The sequence below is a fragment of the Hyperoodon ampullatus genome (assembly GCF_949752795.1).
Source record: "Hyperoodon ampullatus genome assembly, chromosome: 6".
NCBI classification, from domain to species: Eukaryota; Metazoa; Chordata; class Mammalia; order Artiodactyla; family Ziphiidae; genus Hyperoodon; species Hyperoodon ampullatus.
This window is the reverse complement of record NC_136919.1, coordinates 43,945,367-43,967,886: the sequence shown is the minus strand read 5'-3', so window position 1 is coordinate 43,967,886 and position 22,520 is coordinate 43,945,367.

Below are 22,520 nucleotides of genomic sequence, written 5' to 3'. Positions count from 1 at the left end.
GGCCTCTCCCGTTGCGCAGCACAGGCTCCGGACACACAGGCTCAGCGGCCATGGCTCACGGGTCCAGCCACTCTGCGGCATGTGGGATCTTCCCGGACCAGGGCACGAACCCGTGTCCCCTGCGTCGGCAGGCGGACTCTCAACCACTGCGCCACCAGGGAAGCCCAAGATGTTGGTAGCTTTGACCGTGGCAGTGGAGGTGGATAGATACCATCCACAGACAGTGGATGATACCATCAACAGACTGTGGGGATGGGATAAAACTGCGGAGCAAGGCCAGACACCTCCACCTCTCTCGCATTTCCAACCCACAGCATGTCTGCAAAGCAGATCTCACAGGCCTCCTGGGGACATCACACCACGTCAGGAAGTCCTGTTGGAGGAGCAGAGGATGGAAGGTATGGAAGTAAAAACCTTGAGTTCAAGTCCCACTACAACCACCTGCGTTTGTGGCCTGGGAGTGCTCGCTGACCCACCCGTGGGCTTAGTCCTGGGTGTTGAAGCCTGAGAGCAGGGCAATCAGCCCTGCCTGGCTCACCTCACAGATCGAGGTGATGACATATGGTCCATCTGGGTGCTGTAAGGCTTCCCCAGGTCACGGCTGTGCACCGTGCACTTTCCCACTCGGCTCCTGTCCTGCCTTGGCAAGAAGGTCGGGGAACCATCCTCTCACCCTGCACAGCCGGTCCTGGAACGTGCTCCCCACAGGGCCTTCAGGGAGAACAGAGTGGGGCCCCTGCTGGCCTCTGTGTGTAAATTTTGGGAGAAAGTGTCTCTTCCTGGTAGACAAATTTAGAAAGGGAGACTGCAGCCCTTGGATGGGCAACTTTGGAGAAGAAGTCACTTTTGTGCAGGGAAGAGTCGCAATCTCCCGGGAAGGTGTGTTCTCCTGGCCAGAGCACAGGGCCCGGAGCAGACCCTCCTGCTCTGCTGGCCCGTGCTCAGCGGTACGCTTTTCTCTCTGCTTTTCTCCCATTTTCCACCTCCCGGCTGGCCATCCCACTCATGGCAAGAGTCTTCGGGCAGCTGGGATCTGCTCCCTGAGATCAGCGGGTCTCAGGTGCACTCAGCTGCCATTCTGGGCCCTTGGGGAGGACTCAGTACCTTTAAGTACCTGTTCCTCCAGGGAAAGCGGGGGCCTTGGCTAACTCTGGCTCTAGTGACAGAAAGCATGCCCCATCTTTGCCAGTTGCTTCCCTAAATGTATGCATGTCATGCAGGCACTGATTAGAAGCAGCTGGCATTTAAGGCTCTCAATTATTCACAGTGATGCAAACAAACTGCTAGGAAAGGGGGCTGGTGGTCAAAGCTGGGAGGTAGGTGGGGTGGGGGGAGGTGGGAGAGGCTGGGAGGAAGGTCACTTCAAATGTCTGGAGAAGGAACAGGCTCTCCCTCAGAGTTGCCCTAGGGGTGTTTACTTATACATAGGAGGCCAGGAAGCTGGTAAAACAAGCCCCTGTTTCGAACTGGGAGCTTACCAGGTACCCATGTCATAGCCAGACTGGCCTAGGCAGAGGTTGAACTTCCCCCAAATCTCTCTGGCTGTCACTGTGCCTCAGTTCCCCCATCTTGCTAGGGTTCCATCTCTCAGATACCAGCTCTAACCTTCCATGATCCTAGATTCCTTCCTGCACACGTTTGGGCTTTTCCATATTTTAAAACACAATTATTGATTGAGTCCTTAAAATCAAATGCTGCCAACTAACATTACTTCTATTTGCAGATCATTAAAAATAAGGATAATTCCTTGATCGATTTCAAAATGATCCATTATATAACGAGCCAAAAAGTTAAAACTTGCAATGCATTCAATTAATTATGAAACTACCAATTAAGGGGAAAACAACACTTGGGTTCCTTTCCTCATGAAATAGAAATGCAAATATTTTGCCTGATAATCTTCAAGTTACCATCATGGTAATGGCAGTGTAAGGTGTGGCACATATAGTTCACCTAAATAGGTGTGTAATATACACACCTTATATGAATTAATAAAAAATTAAATATTAATAAATATTGACTATGCAAAATGCATACAGTCGGTGCATGTTGGAAAGAGAATTTCAAAGGCAAGGCAGTCCTCCAGCTCTTTATTTAGGTTTTATCTGTTGTTTCATGGTATTAGAGATTCATTATTATACACACCATTTTTTAATAACTTAATCCAACTGTAAAGATCTCCAGAAAAGATTCTGTTAGTTTCTTTGGCCACTAATTTCTGGATTGTAACAATCTTGCCCATTTAGAAAGTCTTCTTTGGGTCTGTCCAGCCTAAATTTCTCATGCTGCACCTGGGCTCTAAGGGCAGCTGAGGCCCATTCTGTTTGGCTCAGCCCATGGGCTGGTGCTCAGGGCTGTTAAGGGCCAGGGAGGGTCCTTGGAGTTGCCGAATTTAGCAGCAGGTCTCAGGTGGAATGAGCCCAGATTTCTGGTAAACGCTGGGAGGAAGGTCAGCGCTGGGCACTCGGGATCAGGGCTGGAGAGCTGGCAGGCATGAGGTTAAAGACAAGGTACAGACCCCCTAACTAAACGTTCAGCTCAATATACATGAGCCCAGGACACCTTCCCCTCTCTGTCTTCTCATCTGTAAAACAGAAGGTTGAACTGGGGGTTTCTAAGACTTATTCCACTGTGAGTGTTCTGGGTTGATTTTGTGTGGGCAGGCAGGACCACTTTGCTAAAATCATGTCTCTTATCTACTATCTCTGATTTCTCCTACTGTATTTGTGAGAGATGGGATTTTGAAATTTGCAAGAGAAAGGGACTGTGCATGAGATAAAGTAGGTGAAAAGATCAAGGCACAGACTGGTTGTGTCAGCCAGGCACCAGGGATACAGCAGCGAACACCATAGGCGAGCGTCCTCGCACTGGTGCAAGTACGAGAGAACACCTGCGTGTGTGCTTAGAGCGCCTCCTGCCGGCTACGCAAGAAATGCTCAGTTAAATAATGCCTCTGGGTCCAAGGGTGGGGGGATTGCCTTTACATTGTAGAGCTTTTGTACCTTATGAGTTTTGTGCTATGTGAGTGTATTTCTATTACTATATACGAAATAGTTTTTAAAGAGAAGAAGGGAAGAGATGTGAGCGCCCACCTGTTTTTTCATGCCGTTTGGGTCCCACTCAGGTGGAGGCGGCGCTGGGAAAGCCGGCGGCAGCCTGTGATGACCCGGAGTGGCCACGTGGTGACAGTGTTTCCCTTGGATCGGCCCAAGGTAACGCGTCCCCGTTTTAATGAACTCCCCACTGCGCACTGGGGGAGGGGCGGGGAGGCTCCCTCTAGATTCAATTTATGGCCCTCAAGTAAAGATGCTAAATAAGATCCTGAGTGGAAAATAATGGCTGTAACAGATATCCTCTGGTTCCTCCCTGTCTTCTTTCCTATTAGAATGTCTCCTGGCTAAGAGCCCCTTAGCTGCAGGCAGGGGGTGTATTGCACAAAAGAATCCGAGGGAGAAGCTGGGTTGATTTAGGCAGACCAGGATGTGAGTGAGGGTGGAGAGGCAAAGAGCAAGGTTGTGTCAATCAGGCAAGGGTGTCCGGGGACGGGGCGAAACCCCAGAACCTAAGAAAGGGATTGGATTTGATGGAGAGCTTGTCGTTTTCTTTCACTTACCAGCTGGAGACCCCAGGGCCTTTCTTTCTGAGGGGTCGGGGGCGGGGCGGGGAAGGGGGAGCTTCTTCCACCCAAGACTTGCAGAGGGCGAGGCGGTGAAAAGTGAGGGGAAGCTGCAGCGTTGAAGCCCTTGGGAAGTTTCAGCAACCTCCTAGGCCAAGTTGCTCTTAGGTGAGATTATGGGACTGGTCCACCTTTGAGGTTCCAGGGTCCTCAGTTCATGGCTTCCCCTGGATCACTGGGGAAATGAATTAAATACCCAGATTCTGGGGTCCTGCCATTGCTTTGTCTGTTCTGGGGTGAATTGATAAGAAACTGGCTTCCCCCGCCCAGGTTTATTGAGATAGAATTGACAAATAACATTGTATAGTTTAATGTGTACACGTGATGATTTCATATATGTATATATTGTGAAATGATTACCACAAAATCTAGTTAACACACATCACCTCACATGGTTACACTTTTTTTTTTTTTATGGTGAGAACTTTTAAGGTCTACTCTCTTAACTTTCAAACATATAATACAGTATTGTTAACTATAGTCACCATGCTGTACATTACATCCCTGGAACGTATTTATCTTATAACTGGGAGTTCCTACCCTTTAGACCAACAGCTCCCCATTTCCCCCACCCCAACCCCCTGGCAACCACTAACATACTCTCTGCGCCTGTGAGTTTGACTTTTTTAGATTCCACATGTAAGTGATATCATACAGTATTTCTTCCTCTGTCTGACTTATTTCATTTAGTATAAGATATGTATATCACATTTTCTTTATCTATTCATCTGTCAATCGATACAGGTTGTTTCCATGTCTTGACTATTGCAAATAATGCTGCAATGAACTTGGAAGTGCAGAGATCTCTTCAAGATAGTGATTTTATTTCCTTTGGGTGTATAACCAGGAGTAGAATTGCTAGATTCCAGTAGTAAAAACTGGCTTTTAAATTAGGTGTAGAGGAGATAGGTATCAAGGTGTGGGGAAAACCTGGAAAAAGTCTCCAATTTAGGTTGCTTCTTAAGAGAGTTTAAATTTTTGCTCCACTTTAAAGAAATGGAAACTGGAAATCATGATCACTACATATAGGTGCAGTTTATGAGAGAAAGACCATGTGGATCCAATCAGCAGATCTAGCCTCAAAGAAAGGCCTTGGGTTAACACCAAAGCTGGGGAATGAAAGAACATTCATATATATTAAGTCAAAATTGAATATTTGAGTTATGTATGTATAATCTTTTATGATTCTGTGCTTTATTTTTTTTCCAATTAACCACCCATCTACAGGTGGGTAGTTTTGAATATAAGGATTCTATATCAATAATAAATGCTTATATCACAGGATGAATGTGAGGAAGAACTGAGATCACACATATCTTCTAGTCCAGTGCCTGACACGCAGCACGTGCTCAGTAAATACAAATCTTCATTCTCCTCTCTTTCCTTCCAGTGACTGGGAACCACAACTTCCCAAGACAGCTAATTCCATTTCCAAACAGCTTTAGATTGTGAGAAGCTCTTCTAAAGCCTTGTAATTTCTGTCTATTAGCCTTAGTTTTGTCTGTTGGGTGTACACAGAGCCAAAGGCAGTTCTACTAGTATTGGAAAACACAGTCTTGTCCCTCCAGGAGACTTTTCTTTTCTGCAACGAACCCTTGTTCTTGTTTTTAACTGTCCTCAGATGATACATTTTCAAGATTCCTCACTCATTATTTTATGCATTCCTCTCTGGGCCCACCCCATTGGACCCAAGTGATACCCCAGATGAATGCGACATTCTATACATGACACCATAGAACTACTCCACCACTTCACCATTATTCTTGACCCTCCCTTCCAACGAGGCCATCTGTCATGTGTGAGTGTTGTGATAGTGTCAAATGTTGCTAATACAGGCCTTGTTGCTTAAGTCCTTTCCTCTGAAACTTCTGTGAAGCCAGGCCTTCTCTGTCCTGAAATTGTGCATTTGACTTTTTCAGCCTGTATGTGGAAATCTGTATGAATTACATTTCATCTTGTTGGTTTCAGCCCAGTTTTCTAGCTTGAGTTCTTTTTTTCCCAGTATTTTAATGCAAGTTATTCAGTATAGTAACTATTTTTTCCCAGCTTAATGTTGTGAGCTAATTTGGTAAGTGGGCTTTCTAGGTATTTTTTCAAGCTGCTGATAAATATAACAGACAGTAAAGGGATCGGGACATAGTCGTTTGACACTTATAAGAAGTCCTGCCTTCCCTTTCATTTGTTTAACATGAAATTCAACAAATATTTGTTAATCTGTACATGTCAGGCATTGTTCTAAATGCTGGGGATCCAGCAGCAGACAAAATGAGAAAAATTCTATCTTTATGAAGCTTATATTTTAGTGAACATCATTTTGACTAAGTCCTGCCTCCATCATATATATATATATATATATATATATATATATATATATATATATATATATGCCTTTGTCCTTATGTCATTTAGCTCACATTTGTTGATATTAAGAATTTGTTGAGTACCTACCATGTGATGAGCCCTTTTTCTGGTCTGCATGCATGTAATATGTAGGTGAGAGCTGATGCAGAACACATAGGCCCAGGTGTCCAGCCACTAGATTGGCAGAAAGCTGATGATCACAGCCGTGGGATTTCCTCTCCTTTTTGGATCATCCATAAACTTCTTGAAACATTTGTGGTCTGAGAAGAAATTACTACAAACTTCCATTTTCGAGTGGGGGAAAAAAATCTTAGTGTTGGCCAGTTCTCTGTAGTGGCTACTTCTGGACACTTGGGGGTGCTGCTGAACACAGATTATCCCCATCCATTTGACCGTGTGGCCCCTGCCCCATCACCAAGTGCAGGTTGGTGCCCTTCAGAGAAAGGCTGGTTTTCCCCCCTCTGGGCCTCACTCGGTGGCTTCTCTGGAGCAGCTCTCTGTCCTCAGTCCTTTTCCTCTAGGGCTGAACACCCCTGAATGGCTCATGGGACCTCCCCCGAGGATCTGAAACCCTGCCTCCCTGTAGTTCTGAGAATATTTTGGGCAGGTGGTTAAAGACATTGAGGAGACCAGGTGCTGAGGTGGTTTTCCTCTGCAGTTCTCAAAATCTAAAACATGTATTCCATTCCCTTCTGGAGATAATGTTAATTGATCAAAGCTTCCAAATTGTTTTTCATTTAAAGTGGAAAAAAAAATCTGATTCCTTCCTAAGGAAGAGGATAGGCAATGAGACACCACTTTGGGGGTGCTACTGACCACTGATTACTGCTCCCGCCCCCTCCATGCAGTGGTGGTGATAATGGCAGTCATGCAAGGGGGATGGTGCCGATGGACTGGTGGGGAAGGACTTTCAAAACTTAATGTATGAGTTGCAATTTTCCAGAGGTCTCTGTGCATCTTTAAATATCAGTAGGAAAAAAGTCTTCAGTGGGTTACCTCCAAACATATACATTAGCAGCTTAGCTCATTTGATCTCCAAAATAGCCCTGCAAGGTAGCATTATTCTGGCCATTTCATAGATGAAGAAGCAGGTTCAGAGAGGTGAAGTGAAAGGACCTCTCTATAGAGGAGCTTGGAAATTGGGTCTGTTGGGCTCTGAAGTCTGACTTGGTCCACCACGCTGTGCTTGTAGATTTCCACCCTCTGTGCTGACCTGGACCCCCCTGCACCATCGTTCAAGCATGGAGAGGACTGCTGGAGGGCTTGGAGGCCCAACGAATTTCTATGGGCTAAGAGCTTCAGAAAGGACTTTTCCTTTGCAAAGAACTGCTGGTTTGATCCCCTGAAGTAGTGCATCTCATTAAGCCAGCGTACATAGTGGAAGTAGAAGGGTCATAAAGTGCTAGAGCCAGAAGAGACATCGGTGATCGTGCAGCTTAGCTTATTTTACTGAGTTGAAAACTGAGGTTTGGGGAGCTTAAATGACAACTAGGGAATGTAATAAGGGAAAAGAATTTGGAAAAAAAAATATACGTATGTATAACTGAATCATTTTAAGCTGAAATTAACACAATATTGTAAATCAACTATACCTCAATTAAAAACAACAACAACAAAAACCTGATTGTTGATAACTTCAGCTTAGAGGCCTTTTTTATGCTTAGAACAATGAATATTATTGGCATGTTAACATACATCGAACTTCCCGTTCTTGCCAAGACAGAGTCATAGGTTTATTTTTTTACTGTTAACAGCTATAAAATGGGGCAAAATATATGAGCAACTATTCTCAGGCAGTGAGTGTCAGAGGGCTGCAGCTCTTGAGAGGAGGGAAGTATGCAAGGTGAAGTCCTCTTTCATGCCAACTTTTCGCCTAAGGCATTTTCTATACTGTAAGGAGTCTGGCTGGGGGAAGGATGAAAAGTCAGAAGGTCAAAGTTGCTAAGGCCGAGGAACTTGCAGGTTTGGGTACCAGAGAGGAAGGAGCTGAAGAGAAACAGACCCAGAAATCTGTTTAAGGACTTTCTTCAAGTTCTTTGCCAAATCTTTAGCTACATATGCACTGAATGAGACTCTACAAAGTCAACTGAGAACAGCTTCTAGAGGACTGAAAGGTGAACAGTGATTTTAGAAGTTGCACGTGTTAGGGAGATGTTGGTGCTCTGATCCAGCTAAAGTGGAGCTGAACACTTATTTGAGTCCCCAGAAAGGCTCATCTCAGGAGAAAGGACTGTGTCCTAGGAATAAGGGGCATGCATGCCATAACCTTGACACCAAAGATGAAATAGACCTGCCTTAAAAAAGCCCAAACCCAAGACCGAACAGGATCAAGATGACCTCTTAGCATTTAACTGCTTGTCAGAACAAATTGTCACACTTCTTAGAGGAAAACAACAAATTCAGAGTCTCTACAACATATCATTCAAAATGTTCAGCACACAAAAGAAGATGTCTAGACAGGCAACGAGTAAAGTTAGATATGTAGACCTTCCTTCCTTAGGCTTGAAATCCCAAACATTTTCTCTCAGTTGGCTTTTTTCCTTTGGGAATGTTTTAGTTTGACTTAAATGATGAATGGACCATGGAATATCTGGGCTTTAGCAATGTGATTAGATTTCTTTTTAAAATTGAGGTATAATTGACATATGACATTATATTAGTTTCAGGTGTACAACATAATGATTCCATATTTGTATACATTGTGAAATGATCACCACAATAAGTCTAGTTGATATCTGTCATCTTATGTAGTCACAGATTTTTATTCTTGTGATGATAACTTTTAAAATCTACTCTCTTAGCAACTTTCTAATATATCCAATACAATATTGTTAATTATAGTCACCATGCTGTACATTATATTTCTAGGACTTATTTACTTTATGACTGGAAGTTTGTATCTTTTGACCTCCTTCACCCATTTTTCTCATCCCCAGGATTGGATTTCTGATCCAGAATAATAAGTTGTTTGTTTTTGAATTGCTCTTAATGTCTTGGCTGATTTGCAGAGCAATTGTCCTGCGTATTCATGCACCTCTGTAGATAGGCTGGCCTCCCTAACTGGACCTCAGCATTTTTGTGGTTCAGTTGAAGGATGACATTTTGAAACACATCTGCATTTCCTCTCTTTCTTCTTTAAAAAGATTGTCATGTTTTTCTTTTTCTTTTTCTTTTTTTCAATAGGGGACTTTGGGGAATGGGGATGGGGTAGTGGAGGCAAGACAGGGTGGAGAATTTTACATTTTTGGGAGAATATCCTAGATTTCATTGAGCATCTGGATGACTGATAATAAGATAAGGAGGAACTGTAAAATTTGAGAAAAAAATTGTAAATTCTCCAAAAGAAATACCTTCTAGTTTTAAAATTTTATTTATTTATTTATTTATTTATTTATGGCTGTGTTGGGTCTTCATTGCTGTGTGTGGGCTTTCTCTAGTTGTGGTGAGCAGGGGCTACTCTGTTGAGGTACACGGACTTCTCATTATCGTGGCTCCTCTTGTTGCGGAGCACAGGCTCTAGGCACACAGGCTTCAGTAGTTGTGGCATGTAGCCCCAGTAGTTGTGGCTTGCGGGCTCTAGAGCTCATGCTCAGTAGTTGTGGTGCACGGGTTTAGTTGCTCCGTGGCACGTGAGATCTTCCTGGGCCAGGGCATGAACCCGTGTTCCTTGCATTGGCAGGCAGATTCTTAACCACTGCGCCACCAGGGAAGCCCTCTTCTAGCTTTTTGTTTTATGACAAGAATTTATAAGCACTTTTAAAAAAATTTATTTATTTTATTTATTTTTGGCTGCGTTGGGTCTTCATTGCAGGTTTTCTCTAGTTGTGGTGAGCGGGGGCTACTCTTCGTTGCGGTGCACGGGCTTCTCATTGTGGTGGCTTCTCTTGTTTGCGGAGCATGGGCTCTAGGCGCGCAGGCTTCAGTAGTTGTGGTGCACGGGCTCTAGAGTGCAGGCTCAGTAGTTACGGCGCATGGGCTTAGTTGCTCAGCGGCATGTGAGATCTTCCCGGACCAGGGCTCGAACTCATGTCTGCTGCATTGGCAGGTGGATTCTTAACCACTGTGCCACCAGGGAAGCCCTATAAGCACTTTTCTTAGACAACTTCAACTTGTGTTGCACATCCAACTAATTCAATTTTTACCTATAAAAAATGATTTTAAAACTTTCTGATTGTGTAAGAAACCTGAAGATGTATGAAGAAAAATTTTTGCAGTTTCTGATTTTAGATATAGTTATCAGTTACCCTTTCTAGTAAAAATGATCCTTAATATAAATTTTTTTCTTTTCTTGAAAAAAATAAAGTTGCTTTCTAATCAGGAAGGAAGCAGAAGGTTTCTGTTGGAGACCTTTTTATTCTGGTTGCTGTTGGGGAGATTTACTGTTCTGGGCATATGCACATTTATTCAATGAGGGAATAAAATCAATATTATTGATTATTTTAAGACAGAAAACATCTTGAATCATGAAACCTGTAATTCATAGGTCTTAATTTTTCTCCTTGTTTCCAGTGGCTGATAGCTCATCCTGAAGAATTAGGCCTCCATGCCCTTGGAATGCTCTGCAATTAATTAATAATTTATGCTGGGTGAACTGATATGCAGAATGGGGACAAGCCTACGTCCCGCACTGGGATTGCTTTGGCTGCTTAAATCATCAGGGAGGTTTTCCTGGTGAAAAAGCTCCGTGCAGAGGGTGGCCTAGAGGCTGAAGGGCAAAGCTCAAAGTGATGGCCATGTCTGGGCAGCTTTTTTCTTCTCTCAGCTGTCGGTTTGACAACCTCTCTCTCTCACAAGTGAATCGGATGGTATTTCACAGGCTCTGACCATCCTTCTTTGGATTGTGTGGATTCTGAAACATTTTATAAGTTGAATCTTGAGAAAATGCCTTTATCTGGGCGTGGGGAATTTAACATGCAGTTGAGAAAGAGATTTTAAACACATGAGCAGGATTGATTAGCTTTTCTTCTGATTCTTGGGCCACTTCCATTTTAGTTTCAGTAAATGAGGAATTTTTTAATGAGTTATGTGATATTTGCTGAAGGCTGTGATTTTGGCAAATGCTAAATAGAAAAAAAATTTCTCTTCCCCTGCCTTCCCCTATCCATCTTCTTATTATTTGGACAGTATTCTCAAGTTGTTTGCCAAAATCAGTGACACAACTGAAACCGCACAACTCAGATGGGATTTGAACCCAGACGAAACTCTGATTGGGACTTGAACCCATGACCTGGGGCTTGAACCCACTGTCTTTTAATTGCAATTGCCCACCTGGTCTCAGGACTTAATGAAGCTCAAGTTCTTTATGTCTCGTCACAGAAAGAATTCAGTGAGAGACAAAGTGATAGGTAAGAAGTGGATTTATTTAGAGAGATACACATTCCATAGACAGAATGTAGTCCATCTCAGAAGGTGAGAGTGGCCCTGAAATATGGGGTGGTTAGTTTTTATGGGCTGGGTAATTTCATAGGCTAACAAGTGGGAGGATTATTCCAACCATTTTGGAGGAGAGGTGGGGATTTCCAGGAATTGGGCCACATTTTGGCCTTTTATGGTCGGCCTTGGAACTGTCATCGCACCAGTGGGTGTGTCATTTAGCATATGCTAATGTATTACAATGAGCATATAATGAGGTCTACTGGAGGTTGAATCTTCTGCCATCTTGGATCTAGTTAGTTCTCACCACTTTTTGTCGCATCCTCAATGGCTATGTCATTCTTTTAAAGGTTGTGTCCTGCCCCCTTCCCTCCTGTCTCACAGCTGCCTTCTTCAGATTGGGACCTGACAGACTGGCCCAGATTCCCATAGCTGACAGCCAGCCGTGTGTTGAGTCTTCTCTGTGGAAACACCAGCCTCTCAGACAGAAGGGCATGAAGCTCCAGGTGAGCCAGAAGGTCACTTAGCCTAAACCTCACAAGTGAAGGGTGTTATTTTTTAAATACAAAGTAGTTTCATTGGTTTATTAAAAATCACAATGCTTATTGAAAATTCTATGCAATACAACAAATAACAAAAAGGTAAAAACCCAAAAAACACATCACACCCCGAAATCTCACCATCTATATGCAGGGATCACCAAACTTTCTGCAGATATCTAGATGGTACATATTTTCACTTTTGGAGGCCCAATGGTCTCTGTTATGACAACTGAATTCTGCCCTTGTAGCAGAAAAGCAGCCATAGATAACATGTAAATGAAGAGGTGTGACTGTGTTCCAATAAAACTTTATTTAGGGCCAGATTTGGCCTTGTAGGCTGTGATTTGCTATTCCCTAATCTAGAATAACCCTCATTTGTATTAGGTACACATCACTTCCCAAATATATATATATTTTCCTTCTCACATGTGTCTTTGTGAATATATCCATACAGGAAAAGGGAGAGAACTAATTTTATATAAATGAAATCACTTTCATAAAAATGAAAGCTATATTTAAAACATATTAAGTTCAATTTTACTTGAATTTATGAAGTGAAGGGAAACGGCAGGAATTGCTGAACATCAGACACACATTTCTTCACCACATGTGATAATAGTTCCTAAAATAGTGCTTCTGAAATTAAGGGGAAAAAAAAGATGAAAAGGTTGGGGATCCTTTTGCTTTTTTAAATTTCAGTCTTCAGTTTTGGATGGAGCAGTGGACTCCCTACTGTGACCCATGAGGAAAGGTACATTCTTCTACTTCTTCTGCTGCTCTGAGTTCTCATTACTCATTTGATTGTTTTAAATTGTCAAAGCTAATGATTTACATCCTGTTCTGTAACCACAATTACCTTCGTCTTTAGTCTTAGTTGTTTAAATAGATGGGCTAATGCTTACCACTAATTATTTTTTTGATCAAGGTTTCTCCATGTCTGTGTCTTTTTTTTTTTTAATTTTGTTCCTTCTTTTATTGAGTTGGATTTATTTATAAGTAATATTTTTCAAGAAGAACTTATAGGAATTTTATTCCCCAGTTCACCCCTTAGCATCATACTGGAAGGGTAAATTGTCTAGTTGCAAAGTTCCCGGGTTACACTTTCTATCAAATGTTGTATAATTTTAAAATCACAGCTTCTCCACTCTTTTGTCTGACTGTATTTTGTGGTCCAGAATCCCACTTTCTCCTCCCCGCAGTGCTGTTGGGTGCTACATTTCTTCTGTTATTTTCTGTTGGAAAACAGGTATCTCTGTGTTCATGCTGGAGGATTATTTGGCTGTGTCTGTCACACTTGAGGTAATCTCTCCAGGCCTGAGAATATTATAGGCATTGCTTTTTGGCTTCTGGCATTGAATATTGTTTTTTGGAAGCCTGAGCACAGCTTTGTTCTCATCCCTTTGGGTATCTTCCTCCCCATGCCTGAAGGAATCCTTCTTTACAGTTGGAATTAATATCTTCTTGAGAATGTCACAGTATCCTATCAGTTTTGTGCCCCTTTGAACTTCAGGTTTAGTTCTTCTTTTGTGTTGTGAAAATTTTCTTCTATTTTGTTTTTTACTATCTTCTCTGTTGCATTTATTGAATTCTTTATCTTATGGACATCAACTATTGTCTTTTTTCCTGTGTATCCTCTCAATTGCTTTTACACTTTTGCTTTCATTTGCTATTGAAGGAAACCAGAATATGTCACCCCGCAATATGCCTCTTTGACATAAAAATTATTTTGAGATGAAAGCAATTGAGAAGTAGTAAATGCAGAAGAAGCTTCCCCTTTTCTGCCTAAAGGTGGGAAATAAAGTCTCCTTTAACTGGAGACAGACACCTAGCCCAGAGACCAACCTGAGGATCCTGCAGACAAACCTTGGTAAACTAACTTTTATCTTCCTAGTTAAGGAAGAGAAGGACTAACTAGCCCTAGTTAGACTACCCCTAGCTCAAATCCTTTTCTCTTGTCAATTCTTCACAAATGTATTGTTTCTTTGTCTAGAAGGTATAAAAGCTTCCTGCTTTGGTTATTTCTTTGGGTCTCTTGTGAAATCTCCCATGTACATGTAAAAATTCAATAAAACTTGTATGCTTTTCTCTTGTTAATCTGTCTTTGTCAGTTTAATTTTCAGACGCAGCCAGGGACCTAAGAGGGTCGAGGAAAACTTTCTACCCTTCTACACTATGATTAACCCAAGCCTTCATTCTATGTCAGCAATTTGTCAGTCTATGCCAATAATTCCATGTCAGTCACTGTTTCTGCTTATTATTTCTATAATGATATTGTTTTGATCCCTACTTTGTTTCCTTAGTTCCACAATCTCCCTTTCATTTCACTCCATTACATCTTCATTTTCACTTTGAATTAGTGCTTTACTGAATTCATGTTCTTCTTATATTCTTTTGTAGCAAGAAGCACTCACAGGGAATTTGTCTTGTCTTCTGTGGATTATATTCTCTTTCCTTCTTTCTGTTTATACCCTTTATTTGCCTCTCCTCTCCCTTTCTTACTTCCTCCTTCTCTCTATTTCTCCCTCTTTCTTTTTATTTCTTTGTTTTTTCTTGTGCTTTAGTGTTTGCTTGGCTGCCATACCATTTCTTTCGATCTTGATCCAGCTTGCACAGCTCTGCCCACTTTCTGGTCCATATAATGTATTATACATGAATTCTCCCCAACTCTCTATTTATCTAAGACCTATTTGTCTTTCTGACTTGCAGTCTGAAGACTGAATATTGTTTTCCATGTACTCTTGTTACTTTGACATTACCAGGACATGTGAAGTTGGAGGTGTGTCAACTGAAAAAAAATGCACAACCTAAAAGTTGAGAATTATGTTTTATTTGTGGACTTTCTGAGGACTTCAGCCTGGGGAGGGGATGTGGGTGGCAGGCAGCCTCTCAGCTCTGAGGGATGCTCTGAGGAGGTAAGGGAGGGACCAGGATACATAGGAGTTTTTGCAACAAAACCCAGGTAGTCAGAACATCAAAAGATTACTGTTAATTAAAGAAAACCAGACATCTCAAGTTAATGAATTTAGTGCTTTTCTGTGTATGGGGAGATGAAAGAGTCTGGGCTCATTGACATCATTCCTTTGATATGCACCTTAACTGTCTAAGGCCAGTATCCTGTGCTTTCCCATCCTGAATCCCCTTGGGGTGCACACGTGGGGGCAACTACAGTGGCTGATGGCCTGGTGGTGAGTAGCCTATTTTTCTCCATCCTGAGTTCCCTCAGGACTCACCTACTGGGCAGCTGTAGTAGCTGATGACTTGATGGCTGCAACATCGGTTGTTTGCTGGTGTGGCAGGTGGCATTCTTTGTCCACAGGTATATGGCTGGGGCTGTGGAGGAATGTTCTGCTGGGGCAGCGAGTCCTTTCTTGGAGCCCTGGGCTTGTCCTACACCAGGGTCTACTCTGCCTACGTCTATTCTACTCCCAAGGAACATGGAAGCCCCAGGCTTTAGAGTTCCCTTAATTTAGCCCTGGTGATTTTCTTGCCTCTTCTGAGATCCTGACCTCTTGTAATGGGAGGTAAATGCTTCTCCTCTGGAGGATTTCCTCCCTGCATTTTCCTGGGCTGCCTGTACATCTACTCAATATGCTTCTCTCCAAATTAGTGTGTATACAGTACACATTGGAGGGTTTTGTCTGCACATCTTCATCCCTTAGGGTTGTTTCTAAGAGAGGGGGATTAAGTTAGGAGCCTATAATAGTTTTTTCTTGTGCAATAAACAACTGCAAAATCTCAGTGCCTTACAAAACAAATGCTTATTTTCATGCTCAGGAGTCTGCCAGTAAGCTCTGGTTTGTCTGATCTAAGCTGGGTTTGGATGCATTGACTGGACTCCATGCTCCCTGTCTGCTTCAGAGATGCTCCGTATCTTCACTCTAGGGAGCAAGATGGAAAGTGGCTGCTACCTGGTGGGATCACAACCTAAAAAGCTAAGTCGAGTCACACAAGCACATTTAAAGCCTCTGTTTGCATCATGACTGCTAACATATCCTATGGCCAAATCTAACCCCAGTGGTCAGTCAGCAGCATCACATGGCAAAGGACAAGGATGGAAAAGTCTATAAATGGGAGGAAGTAGAGAACTGGGAATTTTTTTTCCAATCTATCCAAGAGACCCCCCCGCCAAGTCTATTGAGAATCTCCCATTTCTTTCATTTGCTGCCACTTTTCAAATTTAGGACAAAAAGTTACATCACCTTTCCTTGATTAGAATTTGGGTAAAATTTTTTTTTAATTAATAAATTATTTTATTTTATTAATTTTTTCTATCTTATTTTATTAAGAATTAGAGGAGGACAGATCTTTGATGCAGCCTCATGCTGACATCTGTAAGGATTATCTGCCTCATTCGGACATCTGTAAGGGTTATCTGAGCTTCTTCAGAAAGTAAACTCTGATTTTTAATTACAATAGCCTCTCTATTGCAAACCTGACTCCCTTCTGCTCTAATTGGGTCTCTAGTTCTGTGCTTCTCTCTGTGGGGGCTTGACCCACACTAAATCGTTTTGGATTTGGCTTCTTTGGTTTCCTCTAGACATTTTCTCTGTTTGGCTATAGTCTGTACATTTAAAAACTAACACTGGGCACCTGCAGGGTATAAATAAATTAGATTGTATTTAAAGGGGAACTAAAGTGAAAGTAATGGCTTTTAAAAATTTGTATTTAATAATGAGTCACTAGAAAGTTTATTAAAAGTTCTGTGTGCAGAGTCAACTTACGAATACTGGTTATCAGGCCCTAAACTGGACTTTTCCACTGGTGGAACCTCAAGATCTAGGGTCGGAGTTGTTGACAGGCCTGGCATAAGGGAGCTGGAAGGATACGGTACACATATATTTAATATGTAGTATATCAAAGAAGGATACAGCACGTCCACTGAAGGTCTAGAGAATCTCGTTCAAAATCTCCAGAGAACAATCCCCTAGTGGTCTGCCAGTGTGGGAGATGGTAGTACCCTGATGGAATTGCATGGTAGCTCTGGAAGCTTCGTGTTCAGGTTTGACCCACTTCCCTGTTTTCGGACCCATGATTCGTTGGGCCTGTATCCAGTCTCTCCCAGGCATGCGTTTCTATTGCTCTTTGGAGTCTCCCTCTCTAGGCACTTGGTCTTCATCCTTTACAGCTACATTAACTCCTCCTCTACTTCCCATTTCCCAAAAATATTGGTCTTGTGACTTGATAGTGAAAAACATTCCTCGAATTCCTTAATTTTTTGCATTTCAGTGGCATTTCAGAAGAGAGCAGAGGTAAATGCATTTATTCAGGCCACCATATTTAACCAGGCCATTCCTCTTATGTCCCTCCTTCCTTTTAATCACATCATAACCGTCCTTTACATTCCAGTTGAAATCTTCCTCTTTTGTCTCCTTTTTTCAGAAACTTTGATTAAGCACCAAATATGGGCCAGCTGCTGTGTTGGACATTGAGGTCACACAGATAGAGACATGCAGCGCTTATTCTTTTTTTTAAATTAAAAAAATTTATTTATTTATTTATTTATGTCTGAGTTAGCTCTTCGTTGCTGTGCGCCGGCTTTGATTATTTGTGGCGAGTGGGGGCTACTCTTCGTTGCAGTGCGTGGGCTTCTCATTGCAGTGGCTTCTCTTGCTGCGGAGCAAGGGCTCTAGGCACCTGGGCTTCAGTAGTTGTGGCTCCCGGGCTCTAGAGCGCAGGCTCAGTAGTTGTGGTGCACGGGCTTAGTTGCTCTGCAGCATGTGGGATCTTCCTGGACCAGGGCTTGAACCCGTATCCACTGCGTTGGCAGGCGGATTCTTAACCACTGTGCCACCAGGGAAGCCCCAGCTCCTATTCTTGAGTCTAGTTTTCTGTTTAATTGGGAGACCTTCCAGTGACTAAGCATTTTTTAGCCAGTGAGAATGGGATTAATTGAGGTAAGTGCATGAGAGCTTAGGAGGAGTGCCTAAGTCGGCCTGGAAGAGGCAGAGAGACTTCCTGAAGATGGTAGCATTTGGATGCACCTTAAGAAGATGTTTTAGTCCAAGGGACCAGAATGAGTTAACAACAGGACAGTGAGAGAAAGCATGAATACCGATTGGACTAGCTCAGGGTCATAGAATGTGAAAGTCATTTCCTTCCTTTACACTCCTGTTGTCATTTTAAAGTTTATTGCTTTACCGTTTTTATGTGTGAAACCCAAATATTGCCAAGTCCTCTGGTCTCTGTTTCTTTAATATTCAAGCACAGCCCTCCAAATACAATTTCCAACATTTATATATCTTGGAGGAAAAAGGGCTCTGTTTGTCTCGCTGATCCCAAGCATTGACCCAGTCCCTTTCTTTTTTTTTGTCCCCAAGCACTCTATAGCGGACTCTTGTGTGTTACAGACTTACATTGAAGGCTTAAGAAAAATAGATGGGGAAGACAGCTCAGTCTATAAACCCAGAACAAGTCTTTTCTTTTTCCAGGGGCCTCTGCCTGCTGCCATGTTGCTGGCGGTCATTCTCCCTTTTGTGTCACTTCTCTCCATATTTTTTCTTCCCTTAATTCCAAGTATCCCCTAAATTTCCTTTGAGCTTCTAGGGGAAACCACCCAAATTCCTGTTAATTTATTAGACAGCCTATTTCAATTTTCCTAGTTGCAATTAATTGTTTCCACCTGTGGGTTTCTGTAGGCTTGTCTTCCTCAATTAAGCAAATGTCACCCACCACTTTTTAGCTCTGAACTTGCCAGCCTTCCCCATCAGATATAAGCCCCCTGAGGTTGGGGACCTTGACTCATTCATGTTTATCTAATAAAGTATAATGTTTCACTCATAGTTATTATTCAAATAAATCATTCTACATGCGTTGCCCAAACCCCGGGGGCTTTGCAAACATGAAATTGCATTTATCCCTGCATGGTGGTTTCTTCAACCTCATGCAAGACAGTTTGATTCTTCAGCTGTTTCTAATTGAGATTCTTCCAGTTGCTGATGAATCAGGAGGTAAACGGAGCATGAGACCTGAGGCTTAGCACTCTGCAGGACAGTGTCTGTTGGAATCTTTTGGCTCCTTTTCCTATAGTAGCACAGTAGTCACAGGATGTGGGGTAAAGATTTGCCCTCCCCACCCACCAGGGATGACATCAGCACTGGGCAGGAAACCCCATTTGTCCAGGCCTGCAGAGGTCAGTGACCTCAAGTGGGATGGTGTTGGAGTTTTGGGTGCTTTCGGGACCCTGGTAAAGGGGCAGCTGGTAACTGGTGTAGATGGTCTTTTCCTCAGGGGACTGAGAGGTTACAGGATACCTCTGCCCTGTTTCTCTGTGATATTTTGTTCTCACCAATGACCTGAGGAACTTAAAAAAAAAAATCTTCCTTCATTATTCGTTGATCACTGGCTCTAGAATTTAGTTTGTCCAGATCTACAGAGGATCCTTTAGTCACCTGGGGTTGGCCAGTGGTTCTTCCCATGAAGGACACTAATGACAGTTTCTGGTCATAAGTCCTGAAAAGTGACGTGGAAAGTGGAGTGTTCTCATTATATTTCTTATTGGTGAGTTTTCAAATCAATAACCACCCATCTCAGTAATAATGATTATTTGTAGACATTCTTCTGTTGGAAATAAGCTAAGCTTTATGTTATCCTTTTTCTTCCAATTAGCAGCCTTAAGAATTTTGAAAATTCTTTCAAAAAAAACTTTCTTAGAAATAGAAAAATAACTGTTTGATAAATGCTTGAATCTCAAGCAGTATGAGATTTCTGGGTTATTTTCTTTCTTCCTTACAGGATATATGTTAACTTCTGAGTAGGGTTTTAGATTTCAAAAATCTTAATATTTTTTCCCCTTCAAAGGGGAGAAAATTCAGCCACATGTTATGCAGATTTTTGAGAACAAGTTGGAGATGTGCTTGGCAACTGGTCATTCTCGTGGGAAGTAGCCCCACATGTCTGACCTGGTCCTAGGCTGACATCTAGCAGAAGGTCCTTAGGAGTCCCGAGTAGTTCTGTTGCAAATGTAGTAGTGTGGGGTGAAGTTCCAGAAGCACCAGCTCAGCGCTGGTGCAGTCAGGCCTGTCCCAGTGTGTCCTGGAGCTGCGCCTGGGTTTCCCATGATTCTTTGGATTGAGGAAGCTGATTTGGGTTCCCCAGATGTGCTCGGCTTTGGAGGGAGAAAACAAGTTTCTGGCTGAAATGCCACCCTTTCTTGTGTCTTGTGAGTGACACAAGTCCATGTTGGCTTATAATCCAATCAAGTGACAGGGCAATTTTTTTCTAACCAGAACTATTAAAGAAAAAAAAATGATGCTCATTAAAGATGTTAAGGCAGACTTACTTCAGGACCATCGCAATAGGTACAGGGACCACTGCAATGGGATTTCACAGTCGGGGAGAGACGTTAGGCTCAAGTCTGAATACAGTCTGGACAAGTGGGAATTCATAGCTAAGGAGCAGGGTGGAGGTCAGTGCATGGAATACTAAGAGGAAACATTAAGGGTAAGGGGAATTCTGGCTAAACTGACCTAACAGGATTCTTTGCTGAAGACAGGCCAGGGTGAGCAGACATCACCTGGAGGATGGTGGAGGGGGATCAGATATTGAGGGTGGGGGGGAGGTCCTGGGTAAACTCTTTAGCAGGGTTCTTTCTAAAACTAGATTTTTACAAGGAGGTGCACATATGGACCCAGGAGAAGGTTCAGGAGCCTGACTAAAGTTTGGCCAAGCGAAGAATCTTTTTCAGAAGCTGCCTTGAAAATTATAGCCGTCTTCACACAACTCTAAGTTCCTCTTCTATGAAATACTAGTGTGTAAAATTTACCTTGGAATGATTGTGAGATCCACTTCTAAGATGAGTGACTTGTGAGTCTTTTGTTTTGAGATAATTAGCAGTAGTAGGAATAGAGAAGGTAGGAAGGGGGTGTGTATTAGTCAGGACTTTCCAGAGACACAGAACCGGTTTGCTCTTTCTCTGTCTCTCTGTCTCTCTCTATGTCTCTTCTCTGGGAGCCTTCTCAAATTGGCTCATGCAGTTGTGGGGTAAGGACTGGTAAATTTGAAATCTGAAATCTGCAGTCCAGGCCGGCAGCCTGGAAAATCAGGCAGAAGCTGACGGTAATGTCTTCTTCTCTGGGAAACCTTAGTTTTCGCTCTCAAGGCCTTCAACTGATTGGATGAGGCCCACTCACATTATTGTGGGTGGTCTTTTTTACTTAAGTCCACTGATTACAGATGTCTACAAAATCACCTTCACAGCAACACCTAGATTGGTGTTTAAATGAGTATCTGGGTACCATAGCCCAGCCAAGTTGCCATATAAAACTAACCATCACAGGAAGTAAAGCCGGAGTGTTTGCAGTGAGGCAGAAGGAAACTGAGGGAAAGGAAAGCTAGGTCTCAAGGTGGACTATTCTGGTATAGCAAGGAGGCAGGAGGGGGAAGGAGTATCCTGACATCAGGGCCATAATTCTGGGATACACAAGTCAGTTCGGATATTATAAGATGTTTTCTACTGAAAACGAACCCCTGCATCTGGGGGACCAAGGCAGGAAGTCATTTGGGTGGGGTGAGGGATTTCGGGAGCCACAGCTCTGAATTGTGAAATCTGAATGGTTGAAAGGCATTTCGCTGGAAAAACAAAAGACAGGAAAAGCCGCCTTTTAGCTTGTAGTTTACCTGTAAAGATAAAATGGATTCACTAGCATCCCTTTGAAACTTGAGGAAAGGAGATCTTAGTGAATATCTTAATGGAATCAAGAGAAAGGCAATGAAGGGTAACTGTATAGAGGCCGTTATTACTAATTTAAGGTGTGTAAAAATGTCATTATCGACTGCAATGTGCTGGCTTTATCATTGTTTGTTAGTAAATACAAAATATTTATTAAAGATTCCCTCCACCTATTCCTTCAGACCTGATTTTCTTGTAAGGTTACTGTTACAGCTGGGAATTCTCCTGCCAGGAAGACTTTTCAGGGACCCAGCCATCTAGATTTGGGAGCGATTCTACTATTGGCTCCTATATATAAAAGCAGAAGCATTAAATTCATCATCGTGTATATGATACAGTAAGTCTAATGGGACAGTGGGAAAGATTTATGCTTCAATTATTAATATTTGCACTATCGATACATTTAACAAAGCTCATTCCTCTTCAATAAAAGACAACCATTAACCTCTTCTAAACTAAGCATTATCAAGTTGGGGAGTTTAAATTGATTCTTCAGTGGTTGCATAATGTTGACACTTTTAGTGTCCTCCTGCTCAGTGCCTCCCCTCCCCAAATGTGGAAACATTTGGTTTTCTTGTCTAATGAAAAGGAGAAAAATAGAATGTCTTCTTTCTTCATCTTCTTCTGTAATCCTTCTTGAAAATGACCTTTAAGTCAGAAAACATCACATATTTGGCTATACATAGTCACCAAGACTTTAGTTTTTGTATTTGTAATGGACATCAAGTACTGGTGGGGCCGCATAAAATCCATAAGCTGCCTTGTAAAACTGTCCAGGTTTCTGTTTGGATACAGGATCTGACGGTTTCAGGAGCATATGTGATTTTTGTAAACTTTTATTCTGGTTAAAAATTTAAAAGGGAGCTACTCGTAATGTCTTTAGCATTACCTTAAGCTATAG